Source organism: Chiroxiphia lanceolata, chromosome 2 (genome assembly GCF_009829145.1).
Source record: "Chiroxiphia lanceolata isolate bChiLan1 chromosome 2, bChiLan1.pri, whole genome shotgun sequence".
NCBI lineage: Eukaryota > Metazoa > Chordata > Aves > Passeriformes > Pipridae > Chiroxiphia > Chiroxiphia lanceolata.
The window spans coordinates 59,379,020-59,397,614 of record NC_045638.1 but is presented as its reverse complement, the minus strand read 5'-3'; the positions used below and the strand labels follow the sequence as shown (position 1 = coordinate 59,397,614).

The window sequence follows — 18,595 nt, the reverse complement described above, 5'->3', positions numbered from 1 at the left end:
TGGCACAGCTAGAGCTGACCCTAGCCATTTATTATACTGAAGGAAATCCCAGGAAAATGTGGATCCCTCTGTGTTTCACTGATCTACCAGGAAAGATGAATTGACAAGATGAGGGCATCTTAGCTAACAGTAGGAAAGTAGCCTCTGTCTCAGTGGCATGACTGCGAAGGTCATTACCCTTGGATACAAGTTCAGAAAGATGGGAGTTTTTTTTTAAAGTGATTGGGTGACAAAGGATTTTATTATTCTTGTTACATGAATCTGAGGTATTATCTAAGCTTTGGCAGCATCACTTTCCAGGTCCAGGGATTAATGATAACTGACACAATGATAAGAAAATTAAAGTTGTTGAGATGTGATCAAAATTCAGACCTTCATGTAGGGTACAATGCACATTAATTGAGTCTAATAAAGATATTTACTTCGCTACAGATGAAAAAGAAATTATAAGATATTGACACAGATACTTCAAGAAGAAGCAGAGGAGTAGGAAGAGTTTAAGCTGGCATTCACTGCAGAGAAATATCTGTTATATCTCAACATAAGTATTTGTTGGTGCTGAGCCAATTAGTGCAGTGGTAATGTCTTCTTGAGAGATGTTAATAGAAGTTATTAAAATATAAAGTAAATATTTATAAATAACAATTTCATAAACAGGCACAATGGATGCACATGCAAAAACTTGTTTGGGTGAAAACAAAGAGTAATTGCAGCTGCTGGTCCACACGAGTAGCTGTTGGAATTTACCTTGAACACAAAAATGTTAATTTGCATGGTTAAATGTTGGCTTCAAGCAAGCACCTGGATTTGAAGCAATTAGTGGATCTGGTGGGTGCTCTTTCAGTCACACAAACACCCAGGAGACAGACCTACAAAGTAAGTGAAAAGGCTTAGTAAAGTGTTTTCTTCTGAGTAAGTTTTATTGCTTTATTTATCATCTCATTTTAAAGCTTTTCTGGCTTATTTGGCCAAGCTCTTCAATAACACAGAGAAGTTTAGGGTTCTTCTCTTTTTTAGTAATTAGAATTTGCAATTTCATAGTAATAATTTATTTACGGGAACTAGAGTTTCAGAAGCACTTGGTTCAGGACCTGATGAGGATAGAGAGGGTCGACAACCAGAGCCTGTCATTACTTCTTTGGGAAACACTGGGATTAAAGCAAGGCAGGACAATCCCTTCTTCCACTCTGGTGGTGACAGGAGACCTGACCAACTGTCTGTATGTCTCAGGATGGGAAACCAGTGTCTGACCAGGAACTGTGCTTCATCTTGGCTCTTCCCAAATGCAGAGATAGTCTGAAATAAACAAAGGTTTCATTTGGGTATTTTAAGGTGATGACTGTATGTTCAAGCTTCAGCAACAGCCACGGAAGGAAAAATTCCCACATCCTGGAAATGAGAGGCTCCTATATCGGTAATACTTGAAGGTGTTGCTAATCAAATACAGAAATCCCACCTCAATTGCAATTTTCGAGCCCAGAGAAACCCCAGCAGATGAAGGCAGACTAAAATTCAAGTCTCTCGAGATCCTGCTCACTTTTAATAATAACTCAGGGACTCAAATGCTATTCAACTGTAGGTACTGTTAGTGAAAAGAAGCTGTATTCTGCCTTCCAGACATGGAGCTGACTGCAGACCTGGGCTACACACACAAGGCTTTCTGTATGAAGAAGTTGGTGCTTCCTGTACTTGGAGGCTTTGGAAAATGTTAGTTGAAATTAGCTTCCAAAAACCATATTGTAGCACTGGATTCCCTCTTGCAGCATATGTAAACCTTACTGCACGTTGTCCTGTTAGCAGATCATATTCTGCAACTGCATGTACATGGCTGGAAATCTTTTCAGGGTCTCTTTGGCTGCAGGGCCCATTACTGGGGTAAAGTGTTGCAGCTAAGTGTTAGATGAAAAATAAATTGCTACTTCTGCATAATCATTGTCTGAGTCAGTCATGCTGGCATCACCTGTATGCCTATATACAATAAGTGGTGGAGAAGTACTCAGATCCTGGTTTTGGAGTTACCAGGTGGCATCTATACAGCACAGTGCCCAGAGGACACGATAAACACAAGGTGTGTCTTGCTGGTTTGCCTCCGTCACCTACTCGGAGTGGATCCATCCTGGGCAGATGATGAACAAAATGTGTGATGGGAGGAACCTGAGAAGTAGGCAGAAAGCATCCCAACCCTCTGTTTTGTTGCCTTTACCCTATGACTATGTCCTGAGCTTGTTGTGCACTGGGAATTGAGTGGTACGTGACTGGTCACTTCATGGCTAAGACAGGCTCTCAGGCTCCACTTTGTGTGTGAGGAGAACAAACTAAAGCACAGAGACAAATACAACCTGGAAATGTTGTCAAATCTATGCAGCTGTCTTGGAGCTCCAGCTTCTGTCCTGAATCTGTACATAGCTGGACCTTAGCATTTCACAAGCTTGTACAGTGGCAGGATAATTCATATTGGAGGCTCAGAGCAGGCCAACAGGCATTGTTCTCCAGCTTCACAGCTCTAAGCTGAATGAGGCCCAGCACCATCTCCTTATATTGCTCCCAGAGCTTCTGGTAGCAGCAGCCAGGTATGTTGGCCTATCCAAACAAGTGTAAACAAGATCTTGTTTTTCTTAGTGTCTGATTCAAGGCTAGATAACTTTTTAACCCTTCACACATGTTAAAGTGATGTACATGTATGTTTCAAGGGCTTTATGTGAGGTTTTTAAAGATTCTGGAGCCCCAAGAGAAGTGATAGGGGATGATGAGAGGGTGAAGGAACAACTTGTGCTACTTGTTCACCACTGCTCTGTAGCATCCACATCACAGTGTGAACAATCTACTAGCCCACATCCAATTCACTTTAGAATGTAGGTTGTGTACAAAATAACATGTATAGGCATTGAAAGGCTGGCAAGTGGTAGGGAAGTCTTTAATTTGGCATTATAGAAACATCCTGCTAACACCTGGCTCATGCCTTTCACAACCTCTGCATGCAGACCTTATTTACCAGGTGCCCCTTAGATGTTTTGGCCCAAATGAGTGTAAGTACTCCTTTCCTCCAGTCCTCTTCCCTCAGCACCATCCAAGGAAAGTGTGGTTAATCTCTCACCCTTCTGTTTCTGCCTGTGCCATTGATGATGTAATGCTGGTGTAGCTTCCTCTGCACATCACAGGCCTTGCTGTCTCCAAGTGCAGAAACTTCGCTCTGCACAGCCACAGCAAGGAAGTCGTGAAGCATGCTACATATCTGAAAAGTGATGAGTCAACACTGCAAGTGTGAGGAATAGAAACTGGGAGAGGCTTCCCAGAGAAGTCGTGGAGTTGGCTAGAAGCTACTGTTGTGGTCAGAGGCAAAAGCAAAGTTCATCAACAAGTATAAACTTCCTCAAATCCAGAGGATTTCAGGCTGCGATGCAGTTCCATATCTGGAATAAGCATGGCTTTCTGTTTTCTTCATCTCTTTTATGATCCAGCAGATCCAAGTCCATTTTCTCTCCACTTTCTCTCAAAAGAAATAAAGATTTGTTTGCTTTGCTCAGTTATCTTCATTGCTTATCATGCTTAAGGTTCCTGGTTTGCTCCAGTCAAGAGAAAAACAGTCTGGGGAAATTACTCAGAAGAAGAGCTGGGCTTTAACAGGTTTTTCCTTGGCAATGTGTACAAAGTTTTTGAAGGACAAAAAGTAGTAGTAGTAGAAAGAGATGAAAAATAGTAGTAAGAAAAACTCAGAGTCACAGAAGTTGTTTTTTAAATATTAAAACAAGGGGGCTTTCTGGGGCACAAGGGAGCCAAGAGTTGATAATGGATTGACATTTCTGTGCTTCTTTTTTGACACTGCTAGGGTTGATTAAGTGATAATTAGGCTAGAGAGTGCTCCAAGAGTCACTGCTTCATCCTATTCCTTTACCCCCTCAGGATTTGTCACCACTGAATAAAGGGTAGAAATGATATTAGAAATGCCTGCAGTTTTGAGACTATGTAAATGAAGAAGCTTGTGTTTTTTAATGCTTTATGGCTGATTTGAGGCAAATCAAATTTCCAAACTGATTCCCACTCCCACCCCACCCCCAAAATTAAAGGAGATTGGGTTACATGCTCTTTACTAGTAGGATCTAGAGTCCACAGAGGTGGTGCATGGACTTCAGTTGTGTTTGTATTTCTGTAGACTTAATAGTGGACGTACGCAAATGTTCCTGGCACACAGAGTGCAAAACAAGGACAAATATCAGTGTATAACACTGGCTCTCCCAGGGGACAGTCAGTGAATAATTGAATACTAACAATCACACAAAGTATTTTTCATTGTATCTCCGCCCCCACAGCTGGGATTTCCAATCCAAGGGAGGATTCATATTTTAACTTTTTATTGCTGTTGTTCTGATTCAGAAAAACAAATCTTTTTTTTTGTAAAAGTATCACCAAAATAAATCCATTAAAGAATCACCCTTGGTTGGAGAAGTATGCACTGTAGGAAATTCTGAATATACATTTAAAAATTCCCTAATTAATTGACTGGATTTCAAAGTTTATTTAATTTTGCTTTAACACTTGTCACTTAATTTGAGATTCTTTCATGAGGTTTTTTACATATTCTAATTTTGTGAAGTTTTATGTACAAAACTAATTCTTATTTAGAATACAAATTATTCTATAATAGTCAAAATATTATAAATATTCAGAGTGTAAATAACTATGATTGAATAAACCCCCTTACATTCTAGAAGCTAGTGTCTCCTGTTGATTTGCAAATAGATTATTTGTTGCATTGCTCAGGGAAAGACAAGCTCTGAGCACAACACCTAGAGGGATTTTAACTTCTTACTTAATTAGAATATGAGTTAGGTGCATGAATATGAGTTATGTGAGTGTATTTGGTAGCAGCTGTTTCCAGTTTCCTAGCATTCAGTTACTACCATTACCCAGATAGCTTAGATAATGTCACAAACTCCTAGGTAATTTTTATCCTGGCTTTTTCATGTAAAGTCTATGAAAAAAATTGAAATTTATAATCTATCTTTAGCTTTTGGAAGAGAAGAGCATGGGAATGGCAAACAGAACAGAGTATGAGTGTGACCTAAGTAAAGGTTGTATGGAGCTCTGAGCAACTTGGGCTACTTGAAGGGTCTCGTTGCAAGGGGGTTGGACTAGATGACCTTTAAAGAGTCCCTTCCAAACAAAACTATTCTATAATTCATTCTATCAAAAAACATGGTAAATTTGCCATTCATTAAATTGATTTTTTTATTATTATTAATTGTGATTGATCATCAACCCTGTAGCACCTTGTATTCTGACACTCAAAGATTAGGCTCATTTCCTACCTCTCTTCTGAAATGACCGTAGCCTAGTAAGGAAGCCTTCCCCATATGTCTTTGATTGCATATGTAGTCATCCTGAGGAGGAAACAGAGTTATTATAAACCATATTTAAAGACGTTGTATCTACACTGTATCTAACTATACAATGCTTTTGTAAGACCAAGCCAAAACCTATGAAGAGCCTGACTCCTCTTTTCACTGGCTTCCCAATAATTTTGAATCATCAGTTTTTAATGGGCAGCTTCAAGCTTTGCTTTGCTTATATGTCACATTGCCCACAAACAGCTGGAATGGGACTTATCTCACATAATTTCTGGTGTCTGGAGTCACCAGTGAGTTTCCTTAGAGTTCATGGAGAAAAACAGGTACATCTGCAGCATGTTGACTCATCCTCCCCTGCCTGCATTTACATTCTCTTGCTCTTAATATGTTTTGTTCCCTGAATAACAAATGTAAAACACAGCAGTGCAGATGCTGCATGTACCTTTCTTCCAGTGCAGAAGAGATGAGTCATATGGCCCCAGCTACAGAGCCTTGGCTGCTGCCTCAAACTGTGTTGTTTGGAGTCTTTTTGTTTGAGAGGTTGTCTGATCCCATATCTCATGCATCAGGCAGGACAAAAGCTCGAAAGTGCTGCTGGATGCTGCCCCACCAGGCTAGCAGAGCTTCTCATACCAAGGGAAGATATGGCACCTTAGGAGCCTTCTAAAATTTTGTGCCTCTAGCTACTCAATGATATGCACAGCACCTAGTGCCACTGATTTCTTTCCTTAACCATGATAAGGACAGGGCTTGTGACTCAACATACCATCAGGAGGCATTTTCATTTAAATCCCCAACTCTTTTAAGTTGTGCTTTTCAGCGTTCAGCTGTTACTATGCTGAAATGTGCAAAGCATAGCCAAGAGGTGCCTTTAGCTATTGTAGCTGTTGGCTCACTCTTGGGAGAGGCAAAACTGCATAATTTATCTGATGTTTCTTCTGAGTAAGACAAACATATTTTCAAAATCAAAACTCAAGATAGGTTTGTGGTAACAGTGTTGAGATTCCTGAGATAGTTCTGTGCTAGTGCCCTGGCCGTCTGTCTGATAAATCCTGCTAAAGTTGCTCTTGGCATCCTCTGACAGCCTGGCAAGTGGGTATATTCCTCTCAATGGAGCATTTTTCTAGTACCAGAGTTGAACTGGAAAATGAACCTGGAGGCGCAACTCATAGGCCAAGCGCCTGTGGAATGTGAAAGGAATCCAGACATTTAATTCCCTGGTAGCTCTCTGGAAAATCCCTGCCTTACTGCATTCGGTAGCTTCAGTGTGTAACCCTGAGCAGCTGGCATTGCCAGTGGGCACCAGAACAGCTGGGAGAGGACATGCTCATGAGACATTTCTCTTTGCAAATGCTTTGTCACACAGCAGAGGTGCTGTTCTAGGGACCCACTATTTTCCTGTTAAATGTGTGGTGAAGGGCACCGATCTTAGTAATTATGTAAAAATAATAATAAAAAATGGAGGGATATGGCTGATAAAATCCTCTGTAAAAAAATCCTAGCCATTTTAGCAGGCATGACATGTCAGGTTGTGATCCCTCCTGTTGGTACGTTGCAAAGGGGTAAAAGGCACACACACATCTCTGAGAGCATTTGTCCCTCTAATCTTGTCAGCAAAACCCCTTTTACAACTAACAGGGATACCCCAAAGGGCAGTTCAGCCCGTCATAGTATCTAGGAGTAGCAGAGTGAATCACCCTCTGCAGTGCCCTATCTTAGATGCTGATATGGAAGAAGCCAACACCTGACTTAAAATGCCCACATTTCAATGAGATAAACCCACCCACCCACGTACATAAACATTTAGCTCAGATGGCTGAAGCATATGGACTGTTGCGTTTATAAGTTCAGTACTCACCATACATCAAAGAAGGCAAGTCTAGTTAAAATATACAGAGAAAAAAAGGGATCTTTTTCCTCATGTCACCACCCCCTCAAGCGCCACTACATACAAGTAGCTTAAGTGGCCTCAAGATGTCATGGATTTACTGTTACCTCCAGCTAGAGTATAAAATCAGCAGCTGTGCCTCTGAAGTGAAGGTTGGCCATCACTAAGAAAGCTTCTGATGAGTTGCTAGTGGCTTCTAAATCAACAGCTTCCCTACAGAAAAAGAAACTCTCTTAGGAACAAGCAACTCCCTTGTCAGCTGATGTTCAACCAGCACACAAACAGATGCTAATGACTTCTAAAAGGGAGAAAGGTCAAACTCAAAAATCCTGTAAATTTCCTGACCTAAAGGAGACCAGTTTCATTGTGGTTGAGAATGGTATCACCATTAACCTCCCAAAATAGTGATTATTGTCACATTTAGCACTGGTAATGAGACATATCGTTTCATCTGGTTCTATTTCTTTGTATAAAGCATGATTGTCTGTTTGTGTGTTGCAGGAAATGACTTATTTATTGAGCAGATTGCAATATAAACTGGAGTGCAATATGCAGAGTATGACTTCACCAGGTGGGAAAGCATTTTACCCTAAGAGATGTTAATGACTTGCTGGCAGTTCATCCAGGTCATTATCAGAGATATCTGATTGCTACCAGGATGGGAAAGGATGGCCCCTGCCTACCAAAAAAGCCATCAGCATTCCTAGACAGCTGAAGGCAGACACTAGCCTTGGGGCAGCAGTGTGGAAAATGTTTCCAGAATAAATTGATACTGATAATCCCAGGAGTGAGAAGTGATTTGAAGTTGAAGAGAAGCCAAGGGGACCCCAAGGAAGGGGAAGTAAACGAACTGAGGTTCATTTACTGTCAGGAAAGGGTATTAAAGACATGAGTCTTGGGTGAAAAGTGGGTCCTTAGATATGGCTCATTAGGTGATAGTGAAAGAAGTCGTTCTTGGAGCTGATTTGCTGGTAAGCAAATAAGTGCTTGTGCTTTTGTCTTCTTTCCCTGTATCTAGATCCTTTCAGGGTGTTGTTTGCATTTAGGCTCTGTAAATAGGCACAAGAGTCTGCTATGTGTTAGACTGGTGTTAAGGATGATGAGAATGTGTCTGAGGCACCTGGCAGACAGCAAAACTATTCTCTGTTGTGTGGCTGTTGCAATCCTTAACCTTAAACACTAGTGCCCCAGCTGTGTGCTGAAATTCATTTCTGTGGGCATTCAGATGATAAAAGAGGGCTTCCTCACACAAGTGCAGAGGCTATATATTTGGGAACATGAATGAGGAGGATCTGTTTGGAGCTTTCAAGTGACCTGTATTAGCTGGGAAAGAGCATAACTCTCCAGCAAAAGAGTAAGAGAGGGTCCACACCCCCAGGGTTTTAATAATAGACGCATGTTGGCAAATGATATTGCATTTCAAGTATCAAGACTCCAATGAAATGATTAATAATGTAAAAATGGAAGAGTGGCTGATTTTCTTTCTTTATAGCAATTTTACTTACAAGAATTCTGCATGTTGCCATGGTTTAGCTCATCACGTGTATGACAGTATCTTTAAGGTGGTCTTGACTTCCTAAGTCTGTACGAATGTCTCTAAATAACTCTCATTTGCAGACATGATGAGTGCATACAGCTCACATGGAAATGCCTCTGAAAAAATACGACTGTTCGTACCCGTGCTGTGAGTTTGTGCGTGCACGCAGGATGATATTACACTGACATGATCCCAGCCAGCCAAAACTTCAAACTAACCCTAGTTCGTTTTCTCCTCTTTTGGCAAGGACACATCAACACATGCCAGATGAAGGTGACCCATGTGATGTAGCCACTGACACCCAGATAGTGAGTCTGGCTGGAATGGGGTTAACATTCCCCAAAGAAGTGCTGCACTTTGCACTTGTGCCTAGGAGAGTGTTGGTAACCCATCCACGTGTTGGCTGCTGCTGAGCATCACCCAGACGGCACCAAGGCTGTCTCTCCAACACCCCCAAGGGCTGGTAGGCTGGGGGTGGGCAAGAGGCTGGGAGGGGAGGCAGCCAGGACAGCTGCCCCAGCTGTTCAAAGGGATATTTCATACCATATAACATTATGCTTAACAATAAAGGCTAACAGAAAATGAGCTCACTTCATTATTGAAGTGTTTGTCTTCTGAAGCAGCCACTTTGCATACTGGGGCCCTATTTCCCAAGAAGTGTCTGGACATCGCCCGCTGATGGGAAGTAGAGCATCCATCTCCTTTGGTTTTGCTTCGCTTCTGCACACAACATTTGTTTGGTTTTTTGTTTGTTTCATTTGACTGCCTTGACGCATGAGATTTTATGTCTTATTTTCTCCCCATGTCCTGCTGAGGAGGGGGCATGAGAGAGCCCCCTGGGCCGACATTTGGCATCCAGGCAAGGTCACCACGCCACTCTATGGTACATTTAGTCCTGGATAAATGAGTGTAGTATTTGTCATGTTGCCAGACGAGTGACTGGGAACAGTCTGTGTTCAGAAAGGCAACTTGCAGTTCTTTATAAATTAAAGCAAATGCATGGGGGAAAGAGCACTTCCATCCTGTGTTCAATGGAGCAAGACTATCTATATAGGATTGTACTACTCACTGATTTCTTCTCCTCATGACAACACTATGAGTAGCCACTTGTGCTAAGAAGGCAGTCAGAGCAGTGACTTCAGAGAGTGCCATTCCCTTCTGCAGACCTGTTCTTGTGACCCCATGGGAATTCTCAACCACTCACCTATGGCCATGTGTATTTACCCTGAACAAAAATACGAAGAACATAATGGAATCCATTTCTAGCTCAGTTAAATGGAAACAACGTAAATCTAATACTGTTAGCAGCAGTATTTAGTACAGTGACCTGAAAAGCTAATCCAAATTCATCATTTTCTAATGTTCAGGATTTTTTTTTTCTTTTTATGATGCAGCTTCTTTAACCCAGATGAATTGTTACATGACTAAGAGACCTGCTCAAAGACAAGAGATGAGAAATTTGCCAACCCCATAGATTAGTGATGTGCAATTAACTAAGTAATTTTAACATCTTAGCGCCTTGGGTTTTTTATTTATACGGAGATGGCGTTTCACTCTTTTTTCCTTGGAGGGAGTTACATAGAATGCAGCAAACACCTGTAATGATTTTCAGTAATTTCAGCTGCTATAAACCCCAAAGTATTCATGGACCTTCAAAATTTTGTTCCAGTGGAATGAAGAACTTAGAAAAAAATAACGTTAAGGACTACATGTTCCGGGCTCTAAGCTGTGTTTAAGATCTATATTATAGACTGTGTTAGAGTCCTATTGGTCTTATTGGTGATTTTCCTTTTCACTCAATGGGATTGATTCCATATGCCTCATACTCTCTTAGCTATTATCCCAGGCTGGAGTAGTTGCTGCCATAAATATGTAGCTGATGCCTACTTGTGAGGTCCTTGGCTGCCTGGCAGGCCTTAAAATAAGGAAGGTAAACTAGATGAGTGTAGCTTCTTTCTTGCTCTTCTTATGTAGTCTTGCCTGTTCGGGTTCCCATGGCAGAGCCACTGATGGTTACTGAGTTTTTCTCTAGTACAGCAGTCTTAAAGAACACTGAAGGATGCCAGCTACGTGTCTGTGTGTCTGCAGTGGTGAGCCACATCCCAAGCTTTCTGGTGCTTCCTCAGCTCCCCAGACCTTTCGTGATTCATGGATGCTCATGGAGATTAAAACCCTAAACATAACAGTGCTTTGGAGAGATGTGCCTTCAAATTCACATCTGCAAAAAGTTACTGGCAGCAGAAACATTAAAGAAATTCTGCTCTGATCTCAGTCCTCAAGTCTTTGGCTTGCTGTGGTGTGATAAGTCATTTGAACATGTACAGCCTTGGAGTAACTAAGTGAGTATCAGCGTGTCTATGGCTCCTGGGCACCTGTTGGTTTCAATGTCAGAGTCAGAAAAGGCTTATTAAAAGACATGACGTAGTCCATTTATTTTAGTCAAGAGTTTTCAGCCATGCAATTTGCCTGTGAGTGACAGGTTATACTGGACAGTTTCTTATTCAGCTTCCGTCTTCTAACGTTGTAGATCACAATCTTATCTTGTTTGTTCAATAGCCCTCCTTCCAGTTCACCCTCCTACACCAGCATAGAGTTGCTTTATTTTTAGATAATTAACCTTTTCTTTTGCCAGCAGTAGATAAAGTACAGGGCTTCATAATTGATGTGCTGTTGTCTCTGACTTCTTCACACACCCGTGGGGGCTTCCAATCGTTGTTAAGAGCTGGAGTCTCGGTTTGAATCCACAACACAGTGCTGCCTTATTCTTTACCCTGAGTAGAAATGCAGCAGAAATCGATGAAATGAATGATTATTATTACCCAGAACTGACTGGAATTCAGATGCTGAAAGATGTGCCCAAATGAATTTTTAAAGAGGCAGAGGTGCACAGAAACTATGTATCACCAAGTAACACTCAGAAACATAGCTCTCATTAGGAGGTGAACATCTGACTGTAATTGAATTTTCAGTACCTAGTTAGCAGAAAAATGCAAGAGATTTTATTGACTTACAAGCTTCTCAGGAGGCATGTTCATTAAAGCAGCACCTAAATATTGAAATAAAAGGCAGTGCCCAAGTCTCCAGGTAGAACCAAGATAAGCAATTCCTAGGAAAATCCTGTCCTGCAAGCCTAATTTCAACAAGCAGGCCTTGGAAATCAGTTTATTGGATATTGGCTGAATAGAACCTTTATCCTGGGGCACAAGAGCTTTTAATCTTCAGATCACTGAGAGCCTGGGCTTTTATGAGAGCTGTAAATAGGGTGTGATTCATGAATGTACATCATCATTTCTTTGTACTTATGAACACTTGGAAAGTCAGCGTGACCTGGGATTGTGTCTGATTTTTCAAGAAATGGAATTCTGTACTATATCAGAGTCTGACATTGCAGGTGTAATGTAATATGGTGTGCAGCTATCTTAAGATCTGCTGCTGACTCGGTTCCTTTAATTTAAGTTAACCTACACTTTGCTCAAAAGTAAACATTATGTGCAGAAGAGGGAAAGGGAAATTCTTCACCTTGTTCAGCCATGGACAGGGGAATTCACAGGCTGTCTCTGGATTCCTTTTCAAACTCATCATCATTCCCAGCCTTCTGGACAAGTACATGACTTTACGGCAGTTGTCAGGACCTCTTGAGTTTGACAAGCCCCATTTGCTGGAAAATGAAGGTGCAATTACATCAGAGCAAGTTGTTGATGCCCAAGAGACTTAAGTGCAGTCTTGTTTCTGCTGTGAATGGTCATTCCCTAATGTAGGAAAGAAAGAGAAGATTCTGTTCACTTGGCTGACCCCATAATACAGCTGAATCCTCACACCTCAGCCCTGAACTCAAATGTTCCTTACTCCTTCTCTTTGCCATGCCTCTGCAGAGTGCAAATTTGTCAGCAGCAGCTATGACCCAGTGAAGGTGACAGATTGAAAAACAGGCAACTCTGTGATTTGTTCTCCATCATCTCCAGGTCTCTTTATCTTCATACCTCCTACCTGCACCAGCCCCATCTCAGTGACAGCACACGGTGACAGGGAGCAACCACGTTAATGGGAGAGAGAGGCCTTTGCCTCAGCCTTGGTCTGCACAGCCTGTCTGGACTTTTACTGAGCCATCCAGAGGCACGCCTGCCCACACTGAGTAATTGTATTTTGTTGTGGCTGTTATAAAATACATTGGAAACGTGTACCATTAAACTCCTGCATCCCAATCAGTGTGTATTTTTTTTGCTGTTTTATTTCAATTTAACAGGTCAAAGGAGACATTTCAGTGAGAAGCTGCGACTCTCTTGTAATTCTCTATTTTCTTCGATGGGCTGCGGGAATGTGTATCAGCGTCAGAGCAAACACAGGGCTGCTACAGGTTCAAAGGGAGTATTTCATTCTGGCTAAATCACCCCAAAAGGCAACTCAGGGTAGCCTTCCCTCCCTCCAGGATGTTTCCAGGTGGCTTGTGAAAAGGGGGTTCATCTTTAGGGGAGCATTTGGTGTCAGTGCAATATCTGATAAGAAATGTCCATCTTTCTCAGCAGTGCTTTGCGGATATTCTATCTGTCAGAGTCAGATTCCTATAACTACTCATGGGACAAGTTTTCTGCATTGCCCAGGGCTCCTGGCTATCTATCTGGCTATCTCAGTGGGTCATCTCTTTGTTATTGGCAGTGGCACTTAGGGTCTGATTCTGTGTAAAGCACCTAGGAGCTACCTGAGGTTTTGCAGGATCAGTCTGTTATGGACCACCTCACCTTTATTGCGTTCCTCTTTGTGTACCCTGGTAATTGAGCTGATCAAGAAAAGAAGTCAGGTGTTATTATCTCCACAGTTCTGATAAAGGATGAGGATTGAGCAGCCCAGTTTTTCTCACAGTTTTCAGCTTTCATTGGCCTGTGTTCACAAAAAGTGTTTAAAATGTTGGTTACACTCTCCCCTTCAAATAAGAGAATTCTGTGCCTCTGACAGAAGGTATAAAGTATTTTGTTTATTCACTGAAAGATAGCAATCACGACCATTAGGCTGCGTTTAAAAGCCTTGGACTTTATTAGGGAAATAGACTTCAGTTTAATAGGAAAGAAAGGGAGAGGTGGAGAGAGTGAAAGGAACAAGAAGGAAATTTCAAAGGAAAATGTTCCAAGACCTCTTATTCATGAGTTTAGCTTTTGCCTGTTAAGCTTAAACAACTTTCCATTAACATTCCTTATTGAGTACTGTGAATGGAAAAAGCAAATAAACACTAGTCTGTGGCCTGATGTGTTGTCAGTGATGCTGTTCATGATTTTCTTTCCTCTGTCAGTGAAAGGGAAGGTGCTATCACCATCACTACTTGACAGCCTGGTCAGACTCTTGGCTGCATCTCTGTGCAACACAGGGAAGAGAAAAGAGCTTTGTTTCACCTCCATGCTGCAGACTGAGGACTGTTGTGGGGACTTATAAAATGCACCCCAATGGTTGTGGAAGGAAAGCCTTCTGCCATCATATCCTACACTACCTTTCCTGAACTGCCCAAGCTCTGTTTTGCAAAGTCAGTAGGGTTTCTGGAACCCACCACTTTCATCTGAAGACCTTCACATCTGTAATGAGCAAGGACATCTCTTTAATTTCCAGTCTGCATCTTATTAACCCACTTGTTCTTATGCCAGGATTGACCATAGTAGTTCCTTTCTCTCTTTTGTGTTTACCACCTGCTCCTCTGCACTGGCTTGAAATGCATGGACATCAGTTATATCCTCTTTTAAGAGTTCATGCTGAACCTCCATACCCTTCTTCTTATAAAATAATGTCTTGTCACCATGCTCAGGTCCCTAGAAGGAGTTAGCAGGCTCATATTACTAAATGCTTTACCCTCTTTCTCATAAATATTGGTACTTTTCATTTCTTGTCTGGGTGTTCATCCTACCACTGACATTGCTTTCTCCATTGCTGTATCTTCCTTTGCCTTGCTTTCCCCTCTGAGTCTGCACAAACTGATATGTAGGAAAGACACTTCCAGTCTTGCCTTTTCATCTCTTAATTTAAATTTCTTCTTATCAGAAACAATATTTGAAGATGAGTGAAAGAAACTTTCTAACACAGAAAACATGTTTAGGAACATCCTGGATCTGTTTCAGCCTTATCCAGATTCTTGAGATAAAAATTCAGGCATAGGTGTCTTCATGAGCACAAGATGACAAAGGCCCCTTTATGTTTATTGGACAATCAGAGCTTGATTCAGATGCTTATGTGTAGGTGTCTGATACAATTTATGTTGCCAGAGATCATCTAAGATATCTTCACTAAGCTTGCAGATATGACACAGTAACTACAAGAGTGCCACACCCTTCTGGGAAAGCATCTCAAACATAGGTAGGCTCCTCAAGGTCATCTCCGTGACCCTGTATATCTACGCTTCACTAACAGAGTCAGAGCAAAGAGCACAGAGCTATTCAGGTCACCTACACTTGTCTTCCAAATAGCTCTACAGGCTCTGCTGACAGTGGAGTTCAGTATTAATGAGCAACAGGAGTTGTTGTGTTGGAAGTGGCAGGAGCTCTGACACACAGTTCCCATGTCTGTGTGCAAGTTGAGGTCACTCAAATAATTTGCACCTGGGCTCAATGTCAGTGTCTTGGCTTAGCTTAGGCTGAGGGGTTTTGAGGGGGCAATTCAGAGCATCCATTAATTGGGTAAGGAATTTCTGCTCTTGAAATCAAATGCTTGCAGTGAGATGGTATTTCTCTGGAGGAGAGGAGGAAAACAGAGAAGAAAGCAGGAATGGAGCTGTTGTATGGGATCTTAGGTTATAAAACAGCTGGCCATGGCAAATATTTGTAGAGAAATGGATTATGAGTCAGTTACATTTCAATCAAAAGGCAGTGTAGGCAAAGTTAAGCTGCTTAAGTAAGATTCTTTTATTATTTATTTAAAAAGGGAAAGCCTTGATGAGTTGAAGGAGCTAATTAACAAAGACAGCTAATCTCAGGATTTGAAGGTGTGTATATGAATTTCAAGCAACTACGGAAAATACCTTAAACTTCTATTCCAAGAAAGAAGAGAGAAAAACAAACAGAAAAGGACTGCTAATGTAACTGGATGAATAATCCAGGGGTAAAGAAAGCTAAAAACAAACAGGGAACAGAGGGAGAAAAATGGGAAAATGAAAACAAGGAAATTATAAGTTATAGAGGTAAAAGCAAGATTTTGCAAGCTCCAAGTGAATTAGGACTTCAAAGTTCATGAGAAAAGGATGAAACCTTCACTGGTTATATAAAAAGTAAAGAAATAGGGAAATTGAGCATTACAGGGTGAACATTAAAGATGTTCTATCTTTGTTTCCAAAACCTAAGTGAATGTGTTGCCTCCATTTTCAAGAACTAAGGGAGAAAGGCAGTGGTTAATGCAAATGATATTATCTACATGGAGCTCAGGTGCTTATGAATTGAGGAAGAAATAACCTCTATCACTGGACTTTGAAAGAACCAGCAAAAACACTAGGTTTGGTAGCAAAGTTTTTTTAAAAAAATTCTTAGTTTAGAGGTGATATTACAGAAATAGAGAACAGCAAAGGAAACATCTATGTTTTAGAAATGTGCAAAATGTGACTTAGAAAACCACAAGCTTGTTCATGTGATCTCAGTCAACCACAGGTCCTTAGAATGAAATAAAAGAATGAGGATAACAGGTAAATGAGAGAAATGCATCATTTGAAAATGGACTACATAGGCAATTATTAGGTGAACTGGAGGAAGGGATTAGCAGAAGAAATGTTATAGAGAACTGGCTAAAGATAAGTCATAAATGGAGCTAGTATTGAAAGTCAAGACATCATAAGGGAGGCAGTCTCTCTGATGTGGCTAGTGATTTAAATATTTCTTGCCAATGCAGAGAGAAATCAGAGCATCTGAACAAAATGAGACATAATTCAAAGTTCAAATAAAAAAAGTTTCTACTTTTGGGGAAGGAGAGAGCTTTTCTGAAAAAAACGACTGAAAGGCCAGTTGATTAGAAGCCAACTACAGTGAAGTAGCCATGAGAAAGAAAAATGTAGTCTTGAGAATATCAGTATATCCAACAAGGAAAGCAAGTATGCCATTTCAGAAGACATTTGTGAAATTTTACATGCAACATCTTGATTAGGTACAACTAGGATTTTTTTGGTTTTTGGTTTTTTTTTTAGCTTAGTTAGAGCAGGTGATCAGGGTACTTTACAGCATGTTAGGTTCGTTTGTTCAGCTAGTGATGGTTTTGCTTACCCCAGTTTTATTCACGTAACTCAGATTCTCTCCTTTGCACACACATACCAGTATATCCTGTCAGCACTGCCTGGTAACAGACTGCTACGTTTTTCCTACCTCTGCTCTCTACATGATTTTATGTGCCGGATAGCAACCGTGACTTGGGTGGGAAGTGGACAGACACATCATATTTGTAACTGCAATGAAAGTTACTTTAAAAGCTTCCCTGCTTCTCCTACTCACTGCATTACAGGGGGAGTGCAGATTACAATGTGTCTGAGGCATGCTAGTGACAGTGGGCTGGGCTGGTTCCCACTCAGACTTTTGTCCTTCTACTGTTCTTTTGCTTGCCCATTGTATCCTGACACAACACTGCAGGAATAAACATCCACCTCGACTGGCTTTGTAGACTGTTTGACTTGATGATATGTTGTCATAAAACCATCCAAAACCTTTTCTACCGAAGATTAGTGTGTGAATTTCTGTTAGCTATTCCCAAATAACTTTGTAGGAAAAAAAAACCCCAAAGGATGGTTTTTTGAACCTTAAATTGAGACTCTTGAGATCAGACCAGAAATAGCTATGGAATCACTACAGATAAAAATTAATGGCTGGCACAAATTTTGGTGCCAAGGTAAATCACAGCAGATTTATCTGCAGGTTTTTCTGGTATGCCAGGCTTCTTAAAACAAAAAGCATTAGAATAGAAGCCAAGAGCAAAACTCAGCAAAATTTAGCTACAAGAAACACAGAGCCCACCTGAGAAACAGAGGACAGTCTCTTGGAAGCAGCGATGAGCTCTCATTGCAAGTGTATGGGAAGGAGAGGTAAAAAAGTAGTTCTTGCTTGCATAAACAGGTGAGTGATGAGTAAGAAAGATGGTTCACCATTGTAAAAGTATATCTGGTGCTGATAGTCAGAACTTCAACATTGATTTCATTAGGGAAGAGACAATAAAGAAAAGCAATAAAAAATTATTCAAGGGCTGGGAAAAATGTCAGATTGAAAGTTTATCAAAGAAAGGACTGGGAAGTGACTGTATTAGAGCATGCAACTAAACAGAGTCAGTAGAAAATGCTTCTATCAAGTTGCAACATGGGATGTGAAGAAACACCTAAGAGAAATGTTCTGAGGTTCCTGACCCCAGTGCCGATGTATATGGGTGAATTGGTGTATACGGTGCACAGGTGGCCCGACTAGATAATCTAATGGTTCCTCTTAATCCTAAACTCTGTGAATCTTTGAATTGCAGAGAAAAGACCTTTCTCCATTCAGGGTTCCTATCCCTCACTGGAAGACAGAGCAAAAGTCCTCTGGAAGACTATCCACTGGCTTCAGGGGCCACGGGCAAAGGCCAAAACATTAGCAGTGATACACATCTCTTTAGAGAAGCATCAAATAACAGTATCGGCCTGAGAAATATCTGTGCTTCCAGACATGTGAAATTAAGATTTTGAAAGATAGATCAGTGCTGTCTTTCCAACAACAAAGACTTGGAAAACCTCACCCCACTTTTGGCAACCCTTACATATCCTGAGTGGCATGCTGGGACTCTGCTGACAAGACTGTGAGCATCTCTGAGGGCATTAGCTCTTCACGTTAATTTTCTAGCATACAGCTTAGGACC

The 18,595-nt window shown here is 41.1% G+C and overlaps 1 long non-coding RNA gene across 2 annotated transcripts in view; it reads right to left on the bottom strand.

Annotated features, from left to right (window-relative positions):
• Nucleotides 1-888: 888 nt before the first annotated feature.
• The window catches only part of LOC116783343, a 28,236-nt gene continuing 10,529 nt past the window's right edge, over nt 889-18,595 (bottom strand). Inside the window, exons 2-4 of one of the 2 annotated variants that reach the window (XR_004355635.1) lie at nt 12,290-12,428; nt 7,341-7,446; nt 889-1,296 (exon numbers count right to left, since the gene is read on the bottom strand). This is a non-coding gene — a long non-coding RNA (uncharacterized LOC116783343). Of the gene's footprint in view, nt 1,297-7,340; nt 7,447-10,053; nt 11,542-12,289; nt 12,429-18,595 lie in introns of those variants that run through there. The other variant, XR_004355634.1, reaches the window with a different exon arrangement.